Genomic DNA, 18,095 nt, shown 5'->3' on the forward strand with positions numbered 1-18,095 from the left:
CCACCCGTGCCCGGGGCTTCCCAGCGAGTCGCCCCTCCCACCTGCGCCCGGGGCCTCCCCGCGAGTCGCCCCTCCCACCGGCACTCGGGGCCTCCCAGCGAGTCGCCCCTCCCACCCGCGCCCGGGGCCTCCTCGTGAGTTGCCCCTCCCACCCGCGCCCGGGGCCTTCCCGCGAGTCGCCCCTCCCACCCGCGCTCTGGGCCTCCCCGCTAGTCGCCCCTCCCACCCGTGCCCGGAACCTCCCAGCGAGTCAGCCTACTCATGCCCCGGGCCTCCTCACATTATGAAAACAATTCCTCTGGACAACCCGAGAAGTGTAGGAACGTCCGGTTTAAAACCATAAACAAGTGAAATATCCTATGTACTTGGCTACCCTGAAATGCAGCTGTAAACAAATCTATTGTAAATTTAAAAAATTCTAGTAAATAAATTTTTATTGATCAGGGACATTTAATTAAATTTAGCTTTCTTTAAAATAAAGCCAAATTTTACCGATATAAAAAATAAACAACTAACAATTCTAAGAAACAATCACCTAAAATAACAAGAACCACCATTTACTTTTATTGAGGTTATCTTGAGATGATTTCGGGGCTTAGCGTCCTCGCGTCCCAGTCCTCTACCAGGACTCATTTTACTTGACTCGAGTTTAAATATTCCTCGACTACTTGCCTCATGATGAAGCAAAAGTCCATTTTCCATACTATCAAGACCCAATCTGCAGCCAGCAGATCACCCCCCCCCCTCCTGCCACCGCCACAGTCCTCGCCATACTACGGCCTGCGCGAGTTGCCCAGCACCGAGTGATGCACAAGCTGCCTGTGACATCACTGATCACCTGTAACTCACTTATTAGGCATGAATATGTAAGAGTAGGATTAAACAAACAACAGTTATATATTTCAGATATTCTGCTGTATTTTGACGACAGCACTGTACACTGGGAACCTGTGAAGCCTCACCCAACTGAGTGAACTACATCCACGAACCCTTATACGCCGTCACCGCAACCCGTCCTCGACTCAAGTCCATTACATTCAGCGGTCAACCCCACAGACGCATTCAAAATTTTAACATACTGTTCATTCAAAACAGGAATTTTCTCAATTATATATTAATATTATAATATATTAGCATATTGTGTATATATAGGCATAGGATAGGTTAGGTTAGGTGTTTTGGTTCTGTTGGCGATTATTTGTATTTGTAGTACGTGGGTGAAGCATTTATAGCGTTGTGATTTGAACAAAATTCGTCAGTGAAGCACTTGTTCCGGATATGTTCGAATGTCAGCAGTTGTGAGTCATGTGTAAACCGCTTTTCATTCATAAACAGGGGGTTTGGCGGGTGCATGGAATCACTTTTGGATCTTTGTTTGGAGGACCGGCTGGTCACCGGCAAGTCCAGCCCGTTCTCCAAACAAAGACCCAAAAGTGATTCCATGTACCTGCCAAGCCCCTTGTTTAAGATTGAAAATCGGTTTACACATGACTCGACTGATTTTGTTTGAACACTTCCGGAACAAGTGCTACTGACGAATTTGTTCGAACCACAAAGCTGTAAATGCTTCACCCACGTTCAACAATTACAAATAATTGCCAAAAGAATCTAAACACCTAACCTAACCTATGCCTATATATGCACAATGTTAATATATTATAATATTTTATATTTCAGAAAATTCCTGTTATGAATGAACATCATGAAAAGTTTATGAATGCGTGTGTGGGGTCGACCGCTGAATGTGATGGACTTGAGTTGTGAACGAGTTGGGCAAGTCTGGATTCCGTCCTCTGCCACTGGAGGGCGTGGACGTCGGGCTCTGACTGCCAGTAGCTGTTTGTCGCTGCTTGGTGGTGGTTGCTCGTTGGTGTAGGGCGCCTGCTGAACGGGGCGGGGAGTTAGCAATATGGTGGTAGCCGCATCCGCCGTGTCAATGCTGTTCGTGTTGAGTTCTCTGCGGCAGTGGATTGGGAGCATGTGGCGGCTGCGCTTCTGGATGCCCTGGACGTGGAGGTTAAGAATCTTATCGGTCTCGAGAAGTTTTCTCCCACTCGTGTGGCGGTGACGTTTGCCACGTCACCTGGATACGAGCAGTTTGTGGGGCGTTGGAACGAGCGGACGGCTCTCCTTCCTAATTCGGCTGTTTCTGTGACTGCCTCTGATCCACGGGGCCCACTGACCTTTGTGAGCGTGCAAGGGATACCTGTTACTTATCCAGAGGCGGAGCTTTCCTCTGTGTTTGCGAGGTATAGTTCGGTGCTGCTTCATCGACACAACATTTTGAGTGCCGGGCGGCTGCGGGGTCTCCGTCTGGGTACTCGTACGCTGCATATGCGCCTCTCGGAGTCCATCCCTTCCAAGGTTATGTGCTGTGGTCTTCCACTCCGTGTTTTCTATCCGGGGCAAGCCTGCACTTGCTTCCACTGCGGGAAGGAGGGCCATGACGCTGCCCGGTGTGAGGTTTCTCGCATGGTGACTACTGTGTAATATGAGGGGGATTTTTTCCCCCTGCGTGAGCGTGGTACTTCCTTGGCCGGTCCTCGAAATGGGGGTATGCCTGGTGGTGTACCTGCGGCGGATGTGACTGGTGTTCCGACTGTGCCTGTGCTGCGATGAAGGACGTGGCTGCCCCTGCTTTGCGTCTGCTACTTCCGGTGGATGTGGAAATGCATCCTGTTCCTGGTGCTTCGTGGTGGTGGGAGTGTCGTATCGGTGCCTCCCGTTGAGGGGGGTGGGGGTGTTTTCTGAGAATGATGGAGGCGTCGTCGATGGTGCCAGCATTCCTGTTGCCTGCGTTGTGCGTCCGCCTTCTGATACTCCTGGGGTTGCGTGCCATGAGGGGGCGTCGTCCTCCTCTGCTCCTCGCCGGAAGCACATTGTGGGGGGGGGGGGCGCTCGCGCAGTGGAGAGCCCCCGGGCAAACGGGTTGAGGCTTTGCGGGGTTGCACCTTCAGTGGTGCCCCCCTCCTCCTCCTAATTCTCCTGCGTCTGATGAGGATTCCGGAGATAATGTAGTGCCGGATGCAGGCAAATTTTCCTCATCACTGGTGGACGTCGGTAGTACCTGGTCAGTGGCGGCGGGGTCTCGACATGCTTCGCTGGGTGATGTCGGCACTGTTTGCTTCCTGAAGGGTCCGATGCCTGGTGTTCTGGTGGATTCCCGACTGTTGGGCGGCGGCAGGTTGAGCCTCGAGTTGCAGACGCCGCCTCTGCGGTGGGTGTCGAAGTGCCCCCTGGTGGGTCTGAGAGGAAGGGGGTCTTTGATGGGTTCGATGGTGCCTGTTATTGTTTGCATGTCTTTGGATGTTCGTGGTCTCAATGCTCTGGCGGTCCAGTTGGGCCTTGTGGATGTGCTTCGGGAGCAGCGTGTGAATGTGGCTCTGATCCAGGAGCACAATATTCGGGATGTGTCTGTTCTGCAGGGGTTGTGTGCTGAGTATCGTGTTGAATCTGCCGAGGACGTCCTTTGGGGGGGACACTCATGTTTTCACAGAGGGCGTCTATTTCCGTGCTTCACGCGGAAATGGATGAAGAGGGGCGGGTCTTGTTTGTTCGGGCAGAATATCTGGTGGTTGTGATTCTGTTCTTGACCGTGTATGCCCCTTCTAGGATGGCGCATCGTCAGGACCCAGAGCTGTTTTTTCGGGAGGGGCTTCTGCCCTACCTGCGGCATGATATGAGGGAATTGATCTTTGGGGTTGATTTTAATTGTGTTATGAGTGTGCGGGATTGCTCTAGTACTCACCCGCAAAATGTTTCGGCCGCTTTAATTGAGGTTTTGCGTGCTTGCGGGTTTAGCGATGCGGCCGTTTTGTGTGACGGCTCTTTTGAGTATACCTTTGCTGCTCGTGGGGCACATTCTAGGTTAGATAGGTTTTATGTTTCTGGTGGGGAGTGTTCGGATTTTGACTTTCGCACGGTCCTGGTGGCTTTCTCGGATCATTGTTTGGTGGTGGTCCGGGTTGGTGTCCGGAGTTAGGTGTGGGTGGGGCCTGGGTGGTGGAAACTACATTGTCGGTTGTTGCGTTGTCCTCGTATTTGTGCTCAGTGTCGGGCCTGGTGGGTTGGAATCGTTGCCCAGAGGACTGAATTCTCCTCTCTGTTCCTTTGGTGGGAGTGGTGTAAGGTGGAGTGTCGGAGGTTTTTTGGGGTTGTTGCTAAGCAGGAGGTGGCCGGGAGGTTTGGTCTGCTGCGGTTGCTTCAGGCACGTTTGTCTACTTTATATGCGAGGTTGAATGCTGGGGTTGGCTGCTTTGGTGCGTTTTCCTAGTGTAAGGAGCGTATTTGGGATTTGTGTGCGGTGTTGGCTGACGGAGTTCGGGTGCGTGCTCGTGTGGCTGAGCATGTAGATGGGGAGAGGCTCTCTACCATTCTTTTAGGGAGGGAGAAGGCTGCTCGGGATTCTGTTCTTCTCAAGGGCCTTCGGAGCCCTGATGGTTCCGTGCTTTCTAGCATGGAGGGCGTTCTGCTTTATGTGCAGCGGGAGTTGGAGGCGCTCTATGGGGGATGTGCGTGGGGATAGTGTGCTAGCGGGTTCCTTTTTGGACTGGTGCTTCCCCGGTTTGTCAAGGGCGGAGTGTGCCCGGTTGGTGCAGTATGTTTCAATGGTGGGGCGCCTTGAGGTGGTTCGGTCGTTTCGTTCAGGAAGTGCGCCAGGTGCGGATGGCCTGCCCATTGAGTTCTATCTTACCTTTTGGGATGAGTTGGGGGAGGTACTTTTGGAGGTGGTGCAGGCGTGTCTGAGGTTGGGTGCTCTATCTGATTACCTTTGTGACAGAATCGTGCGGCTGTTCCCGAAGCCGGGTGATTTGCAGTAGTTTTCGAATTGGAGGCCTATCACACTCTTGAATGTCGACTATAAAATTCTGTCTAAGGTTTTAGTGCGTCGTTGTCGCGGCGTCGTTGCGTCGGTGAACTTTGTGGAACAGTTTTGTGGTGTGCCTTGCCGTGACCTGATGCATTGCAATGTTTTATTTCGTGACGTGCTTCTCTATGCGTCCGAGTATCGGCTTTCGGCGGCTATGATCAGCTTCTACTGGTCGAAAGCCTTTGATCGGGTGTCTTTGGAGTTTGTTTTTAGTGCTTTGGAGCGGCTTGGGTTTCCGGTGGTGTTTGTGGGTTGGGTCCGTTTGTTGTATGTTCGGAGTCGCAGTCGCGTTTGTGTGAATGGATTTTTTAGTTCCTTTTTCCTATTCGCTATTCCGTTTATCAGGGGTGTCCCATGTCCATGCTTTTGTTTGTGATTTTTCAGGAACCTCTCTTTCAAGCGGTGAAAACGTGTTCCCTGATTGTGTCTCCTCGTCTGCCGTCCGGTCTTTGGCTACCCATTTGCGGGTATGCTAACGACACTGTTCTGTTCATAGTTTCGGTGGGTTCTGTCGGTGTTGTCCAGGAAGTTCACCTGCAGTTTGAGTCCACCACGGGGGCCGTCCTTAATCAGGGGAAGTCGGGGTTGATGGCGATCGGTGCATGGGCCTCACGCCTGGTGTGGGACGAGTCATGGTTTCCTGTGGTCTCGTAGATTCGGGTTCTTGAAGTTACTTGGTTTGTCTTCTATGACCGCTCCTTGAAGTGGAATTAAGGTGCTGTCTCTTGGTCGGTTGGGGTTGCGGTTGGCCTCTTGTCGCATCGTTCGTTGACGATTTGTCAGCGGGGGCTGCTTGTTGCATGTAAGGTCTTGTCGCGTATATGGTTTGTGGCTCGGTGTTTCCCATTGGATCGTCGGAAAGCCTTGGGTTTGGAGAGTATGGTGTCCAAATGTGTGTGGTGTGGGCGTTATCAACCAGTGCGACGTTCGACGTTGGTGTTAGGGGTGAGGGAGGGAGATGTTGGCATTCCTGACGTCTTCACGAAGGCCAAGGCCCTCTTCTGGGTCTCGTTGCGTCAGGGACTGGTTCTCGGCGGGGGATTGAATGCACTAGGTGTTTTTTTTCTGCTTGCTTCGATTCAGTTATTTGGTTGATTTGGGGGTTTGTCAGGAGGTGGCCTTGTTTACCCCCCTGTTTATTCTCGGGCCGTGGGGATTCGTCGGGAGCTCTGCCGACGTCCTGGGTTTCTGTCCTTTTCGTGCAAGGCTGTATATGGGGTGTTGTTGCCCCGGATGCAGCCTCGAGTGGCGGGCTTATTCCCGTGTTGGGATTGGGGTGGTATCTGGTCGTGTTTGGGGCGGTGGTTCTTGGCGCCTCAGCAGCGTGAATTGCTGTTTCGGTTTCTGCATTTGTCGCTTGCGACGAATGAGCGGTTGTGTATGCTTGGCTTGCGTAATTCTGAGGCGTGTGTCCACTATGGCTTAAGTGAATTTCGGGTGCATTTATTTTATTTTTGTGTTCGGTTGCAGGGGTTGGTTGCCTGGTTTCGGGATGTCCTGTAGGTGTTTTGTGGTCCGGATTATCGAGGTTTTGTTTTGCGTTTTTTGGTTTTTATTTTTACGAATTATTCGAGGCGGGTGCATAATACGTTGTGTGTTTTGATTGCAGATTATGTGTTTCGTGTGTGGGTGGGAAGGCGGGAGGGTATTGGGGTTACCCGAATTTTAGGCTTTTTATGGGGGCGCATGCGGTTTACCTGGTGGTGGTTACAGCGCGCTTTTAGGGTAGAATTTGGTCAGTGGTTCACGGATGCCTATGTTCGTGGGGTTGCCTTTTGGCCCATGGGTTCCTCAGTGGCCGGGTGATGTTCTCGGTCTTGGGTGAGGTTTGGGTGTTGGTGTGGGTTTAGAGGGGTTGGGGTCGTTTTTTTTTTAGAGAGGTTGGGGTGATCATCTCAAGGTTTGCTTTGACTGTGTGCTCCCTTCCTGTTCCTTTGGGCCTCCTTGACGGGGGTTGCGTGTGATTGTGTGTCCCCCCCCCCTCTTGTGATGCTGCTGCTCCTGTGCGTGTGTATTGTGTTTAGGTGCCTCCGGGTGCCGGTCGTAGCCGTATGTGTGGGGGTTTGGGGGAGGTTTTTAGCTCCTGCATGGGCCTGGGTTTTCTGATGTTCAGTTTTCTATGTTATATTTGTGGCCTTGTTTCACCTTGGCCTGTGACCCTTATTTTTGTGTGCTTGGGTACTGTGTGGTAGTGATGTGGGTGGGTATATGTGTGTGTGTCTTGTTGTTTAAGGGTGTGTTTTGTGTGTGTACATACTTTGTCATTTTGTATGTGTTGTATACCTTTGTGGCGTGTGTATGGTCCTATGCTATTTTGTTCCTGTGTGTGGTGTGGTAGCAGTGGTTTTGTGCACGTGGACCTATATCCACGTCTGTGTGTTTTATGTATTTGGTTACAAATGTGTTACGTTATTTATGTAATTTATGGTTTTCTTTATTTTGCAAGTGCTTTTCTCTCTGTTCTGTGTTGCTACGTAGCTATGTACTGTTTAGCCAATTGTTTCCATGTACTGTTTAGCCCATTGTTTCCTGGTACCCGTGTCGAGGTGTAGGGGTTGTACCCTGTATTGTGTATTTTTCTTTACTTGCCGCTTATGTTTTACTTCTTGTTTTTGCGGTTACATAGGAAAAAAATAACAGTAACAGTAATGTTCTTTCTTTGGTATACTTGATATGTGATTTGTTTTCTCTGTGTTTGTGAGTTCTTGTATTTGTTTTATCTATATATAAAAAAAAAGTTGGGCAAGTCTTAACTGATAATTGTTGTTGATTTAACTACACTTAGTGAGTGCACATTTAATATGATCAGATGAACTGAAGTATCAAACCCTATTTTTATATATATATATTAAAAACAAATTTTCGGCTGTTGCTAATTTAATGGGGAAAAATATCAGAATTCAGAGATGTCACTGTTACAAATGAATAAGAATTTGGTAACATTAACTTCTGAATGATATGCTATCAGAAATCTTAGCTACTGTCTAAAGTTTACTTAGTGTAGGCGGGGCATAAACTTGCTTGTCAGTGGCGCCTATTGTGTGTGTGTTGGATACATGGTGAGTAATTATGCGTAACTGGCTCACCTTACACCACAACTGTTCCGCTTACACACGTTTTCGGACCTGTTCTTGAAGCAATAGGGTTATTAAAAGAAGACTTGATATATTCATTCAATTGTGCACCAAGCTTTCCAAGATACTTGCTTAGCTAATTTTATGTTTAGAGTTCCATTTCATAAGCCATTATGTGCCTCTAACGATTTTGATAACCACTCAACAGGTGGGTTTGGCCCCAGTGCATGATTACCACCCTCGGGGTGGGTTTGGTCCTAGTACATGATTACCACCCACGGAGTGGGTTTGGCCCCAGGGTATGATTACCACCCACGGGGTGGGTTTGGCCCCAGTGCATGAACACCACCCACGGGGTGGGTTTGGCCCCAGTGCATGATTACCACCCATGGGGTGGGTTTGGCCTCAGTGCATGATAAATTAACAAATCCAAAAGCTATTGGTCGTAACATTTTTGTTATAGTTGGCATGAAATGTTTTCGTTATCAAGTGTTCACAGTGGTATTACTGAAGCAATATTGCATAATACTTCAGGCACTACTACGTGAAACAACTTTAACAAAAGCCGCCCGTATTTATAAATTATAGAAGCAAATGATGACAAACATTAAAGTAGGCTGTGTATCAGTCATATCTCTAAAATGTTTTTTAATAACCCTGAAAAATTTATTTTAAATTAACACGCAAGCTTTAGAGTGCACCCATCACCACTGCACTCACTGCATGTCCACTGGAGGTCCTCCCACCCAATGTTGTAAGCCATTGTGTAATGAAAATTTAAATAGAATTATAAATTACAAATATATACGGGGTGATATTAGACAATGCGAGTACGTGAGACCCACAATGCTTCCCCCCTCTCAAATGATACGTATCCTCCTCTTCTGGGCCAAGAGTCCCTACAAACACATCCCGAGGTGGTACCTCCGGTATATTACAATTTAAAAAAAAATGTGTATAGTATTTTTCCTCTAACATGTAACAATAACTGGAAATATTTTTTAAAGGCGTGAAACAGTTTAGAAGCAGTAATGCACATTTTGTCCTACTTTGTCGCGTAAGTAAGTAATTATCAAAAGAAGGCACCAAACTGGGAGTAGTGTAAATGAGGACTAGAACCGCGCGCGCCATCTGCCCAGGTGGCACTCGTGAGTGGCAGCTGGGCAGGTGGCGCGCAGGTGTCTAGTCCTCAAGGGTTTGGGGGATTTTCCCGGAAGTTTGGCGCGTGTCGGAGGTATGTGGTGAGCAGGTGGTGCGCGTGGTTCTAGTCCTCAGGGGGTTTGGGTATGTGGTCAGGAAAGAGGGGAGGATATGTTGTTGGGGATGTAGGAGAGTATGTGGTAGAGTAAGAAATACAAGGATAAGAGTGGAATATGAGGAAAGAGTAAATGAATATGTATGTGTGTTTGCCGTAGACTTAATCCTGTGTGAAGATAATAGTTGTTGATGATAGTATGCTATGTAGAGGCTGAGTGTAGGTGAGAGGGGTCCCAACATAGCGGATATGTTGTTTGGGGTGGGGGGAGGGGTGAGGGAGGGAGGGAGGGATGGAAGGGTGTGGGGAGCTTCCCCTCGTCGTGAGACTGCTCGGGGTCATTTGCGGTTTTGACAAACCATTAGCTCCCCCTACAGGAAGCCATAAGTGGGAGAGGGTGAGAGAGTAGAGTCCAGCAGGAAGGATGTGGTCCATTTGCCTTAATCGTTTTTTTTTTTTTTTCAAGTCTATTTTCTTCGAGTTATGCATCTGTGTTTGGAGATGGAGCATGAGGGTGATAGTTGGGTCATACATGGTATGAAGTGTGGAGGAGAAGGAGGAAGAGAGAGCAGTCACTCTTAAGTTGTGAATGAGATGAGGTAAACAGTTGGTGGCGAAGGAGTGTATAGGTGATAGAGTTGGACGGATGTGAACCATTACCCTTAAGCGTTTTTCAATGTCCGCGGAAGGGTGTGCGTACAGGTCACTGGTTAGAGGGTAACTGAAGAGTCTTTTCCAAGTAGTTTGGTTATATCTTCCCCTCCCGGAGGGTACGCAATGACTGCCATTACTTCCTCAGACACGGCGGAAGTGGTTGGGTATCCATTACCCACTACGTTTTCGTTTTCTTTAAGGAAGGGGAGATGTAGCTACAGTCAGCATCGTCAATCACCCCCACCCCTCCCATACCATCAGGGGGGCCCCCTCTCCATCCCCTCCATTACCTTCTAGAGTGGGGCACACCTCTTCCCCTTACCTTCTAGAGTGGTACGGACCAGGATCACATACCGTCTCATCGACCTGAGAAGTGTCACCACATGGCACATCACTTAGTAAACTCAAAGACAGTAGGTTAGCGTTTACTAAAAGAGAGAAACATTTCACATCGTCACGGAGACGCGATCTCTACCTACAAATTATTCTTGTTAACTGTGATCACAACATCTGCTGGCTCAAATAAATATCATTGAAATGTATGCGTGTCTCCATCACCTCTTCTTCCTACACCCATTACTGCTGTGCAGACCTTGTATCACACAACGGCGTTATCATAGCAAGTCAATGTCACAGAATGTTCAAGACTCCTGAATGAATGAAACGGCATGCTATCTCGTTAAGGTCTAACCTTCGCGGCGGTTTGAGACGTTGTGAGATGGATGGACTAGGTAGTGGGATGGCCTTACCCTCTCCCCATCCACCCCCACCAAACCCCTTACCCTCCCACCCCATCCTCTCTCCTTACCATCAAGTATCACTACACCCTTCCCAGACCGGATGTTCTGTGCAAAGCCTTAGTATTATTTCTGATCATATGTATAACCTTGTATCGCAATGTGACCAACCTGGTATCATCATTCTTTGCTCAAATAGCATTTTTTTAAGAATATCCAGTCATAAGCTAGTCTTCAATCTTATTATTATAACAAATCATAATTTGTTGTAAACACAACTGCATGGGATATACATAGCAGTCAGTGGTTTCTCTCTCTCTCTCCAGATCATTTAATAGTTGGGGAAAGTATCATCATTTCCTTTCTCCTGCTGCCGCTGTTCACGTATCTTTTTTCATTTCACTTAGACTGACAGCGCACCAGAGGATGGACGACTAATGTCGATTTTCGAGCCCCCATCACTCTCACCCTTACAACCTTGTAAGGTAACACGACCAACATGCTGACATCGTTCTTTGCTCAAATATCATTAATGCAACGTGATCAATATAGTAACTTCGTTCTTTACCCAAATATCATTTTAAGAGTAACGAGCAACTTTCTGTCCGATGTCTGAATAATGAAATGTAAACCATGTTTAGCCATTACATCCAAACACAATAAAATATTACCACAAGCTTGTTTAGTTCTTGTATCACATAACGTAACGTAGCGTTTATTCAACAACTGATAGACATAGCATAATATAGCTTCATATTCACTGTGGTAAAACAAACATACACATCACGGTCAGTCCTCGCTATACCTCAAACGCACCGTTCATTCTCTCTCCCTTAGGTGTGCAATGTTCCACACATACAAATTCCAAGCAAAGTAAACATATATACGACAATATGGAAAACACAGCCTTGATACTATTATTAAATTGACTTGTTCATTATCCCCGAGTTCAAGGCTGTCTCTCATAAGACCTACATCATCCAAATGTAAACATCAATCGATGAGAATAAGACCGGGTGAGTCGATAGTGAAATAGCTCTGGACTACGTCTATTTTCAGTTCTTGTAACACAGTCAATGTAGCGTAATGGGAAAACAGACTTTCTACTGCCTACATAAATAGCATTTGAAAATATATGCACGTCTAGACAATCTCCTATAGCCCTTACATTCTAAACACAAATAAAATATTATCACACGCTTGCATCGCATTATATCATCATTAAGTAACGTGGAGATCAACTTTCTGGCTGTTGTCCGAATATCATTATTGAAATGCGAACCCCATTTAGCCAAACACAATATCTCCATTACATCTCATAGCATATGAATATTACGGTATACCAGTTTTAGCCCTCTATAACACAATGTAACGTAACGTAACGCAAATCAACTTTTTGCAGTCCAAAATGTCATTTTTAAATGAAAGTAAGACTTAATCCATCTTCATTACATGTCTTACCATATAAATATTGCCGTCTACCAGTTTTAGCCCTCTGTAACACAATGTAACGTAACGTAACGTAACGCAAATCAAATTTTTGCAGTCCCAAATGACATTTTGAAACGAAAAGTGAGGGTCAGTCCATCTCCATTACATCTTTTGCCATATAAATAATTGGTGTCTACCAGTTTTAGACCCTGAAACACATTGTAACGTAACGAGGAAATCATCATCATCATCATCATATTTCTACAGACCAAATATCGTTTTTAAATGAAAGTATGACTTAGTCCATCTTCATTACATCTCTTACCATATAAAATATTGGCGTCTACCAGTTTTAGCCCTCTGTAACACAATGTAACGTAACGTAACGTAACGCAAATCCACTTTTTGCAGTCCAAAATGTCATTTTTAAATGAAAGTATGACTTAGTCCATCTCTTACCATATAAATATTTGGCGTCTACCAGTTTTAGCCCTCTGTAACACAATGTAACGTAACGTAACGTAACGCAAATCAACTTTTTGCAGTCCAAAATGTCATTTTTAAATGAAAGTATGACTTAGTCCATCTTCATTACATCTCTTACCATATAAATATTAGCGTCTATCAGTTTTAACCCTCTGTAACACAATGTAACGTAACGTAACGTAAGGCAAATAAACTTTTTGCAGTCCAAAATGTCATTTTTAAATGAAAGTATGACTTAGTCCATCTCCATTACATCTCTTTACCATATAAATATTGGCCTCTACCCGTTTTTGCCCTCTGTAACAGAATGTAACGTAACGTAACGCAAATCAACTTTTGCACTCTAAAATGACATTTTTTTTAAATGAAAGTACGACTTAGCTCATCTCCATTACATCTCTTACTATATAAATATTGGCCTCTACCCGTTTTAGCCCTCTGTAACACAATGTAACGTAACGCAAATCAACTTTGCAGTCCAAAATGACATTTTTAAAGGAAAGTATGACTTAGCCCATCTCCATTACATCTCTTACCATATAAATATTAACCTCTACCCGTTTTAGCCCTCTGTAACACAATGTAACGTAACGTAACGTAACGCAAATCAACTTTTGCAGTCTAAAATGACATTTTTAAATAAAAAGTATGTCTTAGTCCATCTCCATTACATCTCCTACCATATGAATATTACGGTCTACCAGTTTTAGCCCTCTGTAACACAATGTAACGTAACGTGGAAAATCAACTTTGTCGGATGACCAAATAGCATTATTGAAAATGACATCAATGTTTAGCCATTACATCCAAACACAAAGAAAAATATTACCACTTTTCTTGAGAAACTTATATGTGGAGATCATATCTCCAGAGTCCACACAATAAGCCACACATCACACATCTTCTGTTTTCAAATCACAGCTCGCATCTTATTTAATGTTATTTTTTTTTGCAGAAACTATGTTTTGAGAATATGCTCAATGTCAGCAATTACTATTCGTATCATCAAACTCCTTTCAGTCATCAAAACAAGCAGAGGTGCCGCATAAACCACTAAAGATTTGATGTATGCAAGGTATATCATTTTTGACAATTCTGTCGCCGACACACTTTAGCGAGATGACTGCGCGCAACAGTACCCTAGCACTCTTAATAATTTTATTCAAGCACTGTTAACATAGCATAATGTAAGATTTTTTTTCACATTTCTTATCGCGCGTGTAGATTAGAGAGAGAAGGCAAACATAGCTTGCAGCTAGTCAAAACTTATCATAACAGATATGATTTCACAGAGTTTTTAACCTTTGCCAGTTTTTCAATGTTTTCTCTTCACTTGTGCTATGTGAGTCAGACAAAAATGTGCCATTTCATTTCATTATTAGCCATGCAATATGCTATTAGCTAGATAGTCAAAACATATAACAAGCATTATTTCACAGGAATTTTTTCTAGCAAATATGCTTCCTTTAAGCAGTTCAACACATCAAACACCAGCAGTCCGCGAAATTCCCTTTAGTCAATAATCATCCTTTACAGTATTTCTTGACTAAAATAGCACTCCAAAACATAAGTGGTCATTTTTATTCTCACTGTCGCACTATAGTCAATAATTTGTTTCGCAGAGTAACAAGTTATGCATAGTGACGAGATTTCACGGTGTGCATAGTTTGAGAGATCACACTGTATTAATTACGGTCATGGATATCTTATGTTATGTTTATGAAGATCATCACTTCTTATTTTTATCATTTTTCTTGCCCCCCATCTTTGCAGTCTTCTCATATTCTTTTTCAAATAAAGTTTGCTTACTTCTTGCTCCAAACCAGTCAGGACCGCAGGTCCTGACTCGAACCGCAGGTCCGGTTTGGAGTAGAGACGGGTTCAAGTAAAAAATGGGCACACAAGAAATGATTTCGACGTTCAGTAAACACTCGCCGAGTGGATAACTGAATGCCCGACAGCCCAATACGGGGTTGATGATAGTATTAATTGATTGTGAAACTTAAAACTAAACTAAATGCTCACACGTGATAATTTCCACATTCAGTTAACACTCACTGAGATGTAAACTGAAAGACTAAGCCAGCCAATGCATGGTTGATGATGATAGTAATATTTTAAGATTGAGAAACTTTAAATTAAATGACCACACATGTAGCGATTTTGCATTCAGTAAACACTTACTGAGTTGTAAACTGAAAGACTAAGCCGGTCAATGCATGGTTGATGATGATAGTAATATTTTAAGATTGAGAAACTTTAAACTAAATGACCACACATGTAGCGATTTTGCATTCAGTAAACACTTACTGAGTTGTAAACTGAATGCCGGAGCTGGCCAATACAAGGTTTGTGATAGTAATATTTTATTTTTTATTTACGATGGAGAAACTTTAAACTAAAAAATGAGGTCACATGGAGGGATATCTATGTTCAGTAAACTGTTACCGAGTTGTAAACTGGATGGTTGAGCCACCCAATACATGGTTTGTGATAGTAATATTTTATTTTTTACGATGGAGAAACTTTAAACTAAAAAATGAGGTCGCATGGAGGGCTGTCTATGTTCAGTAAACAGTTCCTGAGTTGTAAACTGAATGGTTGAGCCACCCGATACATGGCTGGTGATAGTAATATTTTATTTTTTACGATGGAGAAACTTTAAACTAAAAAATGAGGTCGCATGGAGGGATAACAATGTTCAGTAAACAGTTACTGATTTGTAAACTGAATGGTAGAGCCGTCCAATACCTGGTTAATGATAATAGTATTTCACGATGGAAAAACCTTATCCCAAACTAAAAATGAGCTCACATGAAGTGATTTTCACTTACTGAATTGTTAACTGAATGTCTGAGCTATCCAATAGTAGTATTAATTCACGATGGAAAACTTTAAACTAAACTAAAATGAGCGCACATGAAGTGATTCTCACTTTCATTAAACACTTACTACGTTGTTAATTGAATGTCTGAGACATCCAATACATGGTTGATGATAGCAGTATTAATGACATTGATAATAAGAGGTCTTGAACTAGATACTGGCAGGGGAACAAAAAAGCTGTGATATTGAAAAGAACCTGAACTGAATTTGAAAATTGATTAATATATGTAATGTGAAGCCAATCTACTGGAAAACAGTAAGCAAACTTTATTTGAAAAAGAATATGAGAAGACTGCAAAGCTGGGGGGCAAGAAAAATGATAAAAATAAGAAGTGATGATCTTCATAAACATAAGATATCCATGACCGTAATTAATACAGTGTGATCTCTCAAACTATGCACACCGTGAAATCTCGTCACTATGCATAACTTGTCACTCTGCGAAACAAATTATTGACTATAGTGCGACAGTGAGAATAAAAATGACCACTTATGTTTTGGAGTGCTATTTTAGTCAAGAAATACTGTAAAGGATGATTATTGACTAAAGGGAATTTCGCGGACTGCTGGTGTTTGATGTGTTGAACTGCTTAAAGGAAGCATATTTGCTAGAAAAAATTCCTGTGAAATAATGCTTGTTATATGTTTTGACTATCTAGCTAATAGCATATTGCATGGCTAATAATGAAGTAAGTAAGTAATTATCAAAAGAAGGCACCAAACCGGGAAGGCTATGTAGCACCATCAAGTACGCAAAATAATCAGAGGGCGCTAAATATCACCAAGGATGCCAATACGAGAACAAAAACGCATAAGGCGAACGATATCAAAAGTATCCGAGTCACCAAGAATTCTATCGAGGGACAGGTGACCGCAAGGGGCGGTCGGAAAGCAAGACACACGCTCGTCCTGGAAGTCAGGACATTCAAGAAGGACATGCACGACCGTAAGAGGGACGATGCAACTAGGACAATAAGGAGCAGGGCGGCGCTCCATCTAGTGACCATGGGTTAAGCGAGTATGGCCAATACGCAAACTCGCCAGAGCTGTTTCCCACCGCCGGTTACGGTGGAAGGAGGACGGCCACGAGGAAACACAACATTTAAGAGTACGTAGCTTGTTACCAGTAACAGACAACCAAGAAGCCTGCCAACGGGTAAGGACTGAGGAATGGATAACCGGGTAAAAGTCGGAATACGGAATGCCTTTGCGAGAGATGGGACAAGAGCGGACAGCTTCCTTGGCAGCAGCATCCGTACGCTCATTTAAAGACACACCAATATGGCTGGGAACCCAACAAAACTCAACCGACTTAAATTTACTGTGAACGAGAAACAGCCAATGCTGGATCTCGACAACTACTGGATGAACCGGATTAAAGGACCCGAGAGCCATGAGGGCACTACGAGAGTCAACAACAACCACAAAGGAAGACTGACAACGAGAAAGCAGGAGACGAAGAGCATAGAGAATAGCATAAAGTTCCGCTGTAAAGATGCTAGTCTCCGGAGGCAAGCGACACATATAAGTGCGATCAGGAAAAACAACAGAGTAGCCAACACCGTCCGCTGACTTAGACCCATCGGTGAAGACAGAAACGGAGCGGGAGTGAGAAGAAAAGTGCTCGAGAAAAAGGCGTTTGAGAACCGTAGGAGGGGTAAAAGCTTTAGTGATACGGGTCAAGGATGTACAAAACCGCGGAAGAGGGACCCTCCACGGGGCAAAGAAGGAACAACACGAGGAGAAACATCAGAAATACGAACGGAAAGAGAATCCTGTAGGCGAGATAACCGGACAGAAAGAGGGAGGTGGTGTAGAGGAACAGGAACCGCAGGAGGGGTAAAAGTTAAAGCACGACAGAGGCGAGAGGAAGGATGTTGTAAGGACCGCGCAAGATAGCGAAGACAGTAGCGATCACGGCGGTCCTGGAGAGACAGGAAGCCAGTGTCAACATACAAGCTAAGGATGGGAGTCGAACGAAAGGCACCAGAACTGAGACGCAACCCAGTATGGTGCAAAGCATCAAGACGGCGAAGAGTAGAAGGAGAAGCAGACGAGTAAGCAGGGCAACCATAATCGAGCTTAGACAGGACGAGAGAGGAATGTAAAGCAAGGAGAGTGCGCCTATCTGCCCCCCAAGAAGTATGGAACAAGACCCGAAGGAGGGTAAGGGCCTTAGAGCACTCAACACGGAGGTAAGAGATATGGGGAGACCAAGACAAACGAGTGTCAAGAAATAACCCCAAAAGCTTCGCGGAATCTTTGTATTCAAGGGGATGACCATAAAGTGACAAAGAGGGACGAAGAACAACCCGTTTCCGCGTAAAAGTCATGGCACAAGTCTTAGAAGTAGAGAACTTGAAGCCATGACCTGTGGCCCAAGACGACACGGCATCAATGGCAAGTTGAAGCCGGCGTTGAAGGAGAGGCGAATCATCACCCTGACAACAAAGGGTAAGATCATCGACATAGAGAGCGGAGAAGACACCAGAAGGAAGAGAGGAAGGAAGACCATTGAGGGCAACCAGAAAAAGAGTAGTGCTCAGAACACTACCCTGGGGCACACCTTCGTATTGCTGAAAGGAGGGAGAGAGAGCGGTACCAAGGCGCACCCGAAAGGAACGACGAGAGAGGAAGCTGCGAAGAAAGAGAGGGAGATGACCACGAAGGCCAAAAGAATGAAGTTGAGATAGGATATGATA

Source organism: Procambarus clarkii, chromosome 60, assembly GCF_040958095.1.
Source record: "Procambarus clarkii isolate CNS0578487 chromosome 60, FALCON_Pclarkii_2.0, whole genome shotgun sequence".
In the NCBI taxonomy this organism is placed as follows: Eukaryota; Metazoa; Arthropoda; class Malacostraca; order Decapoda; family Cambaridae; genus Procambarus; species Procambarus clarkii.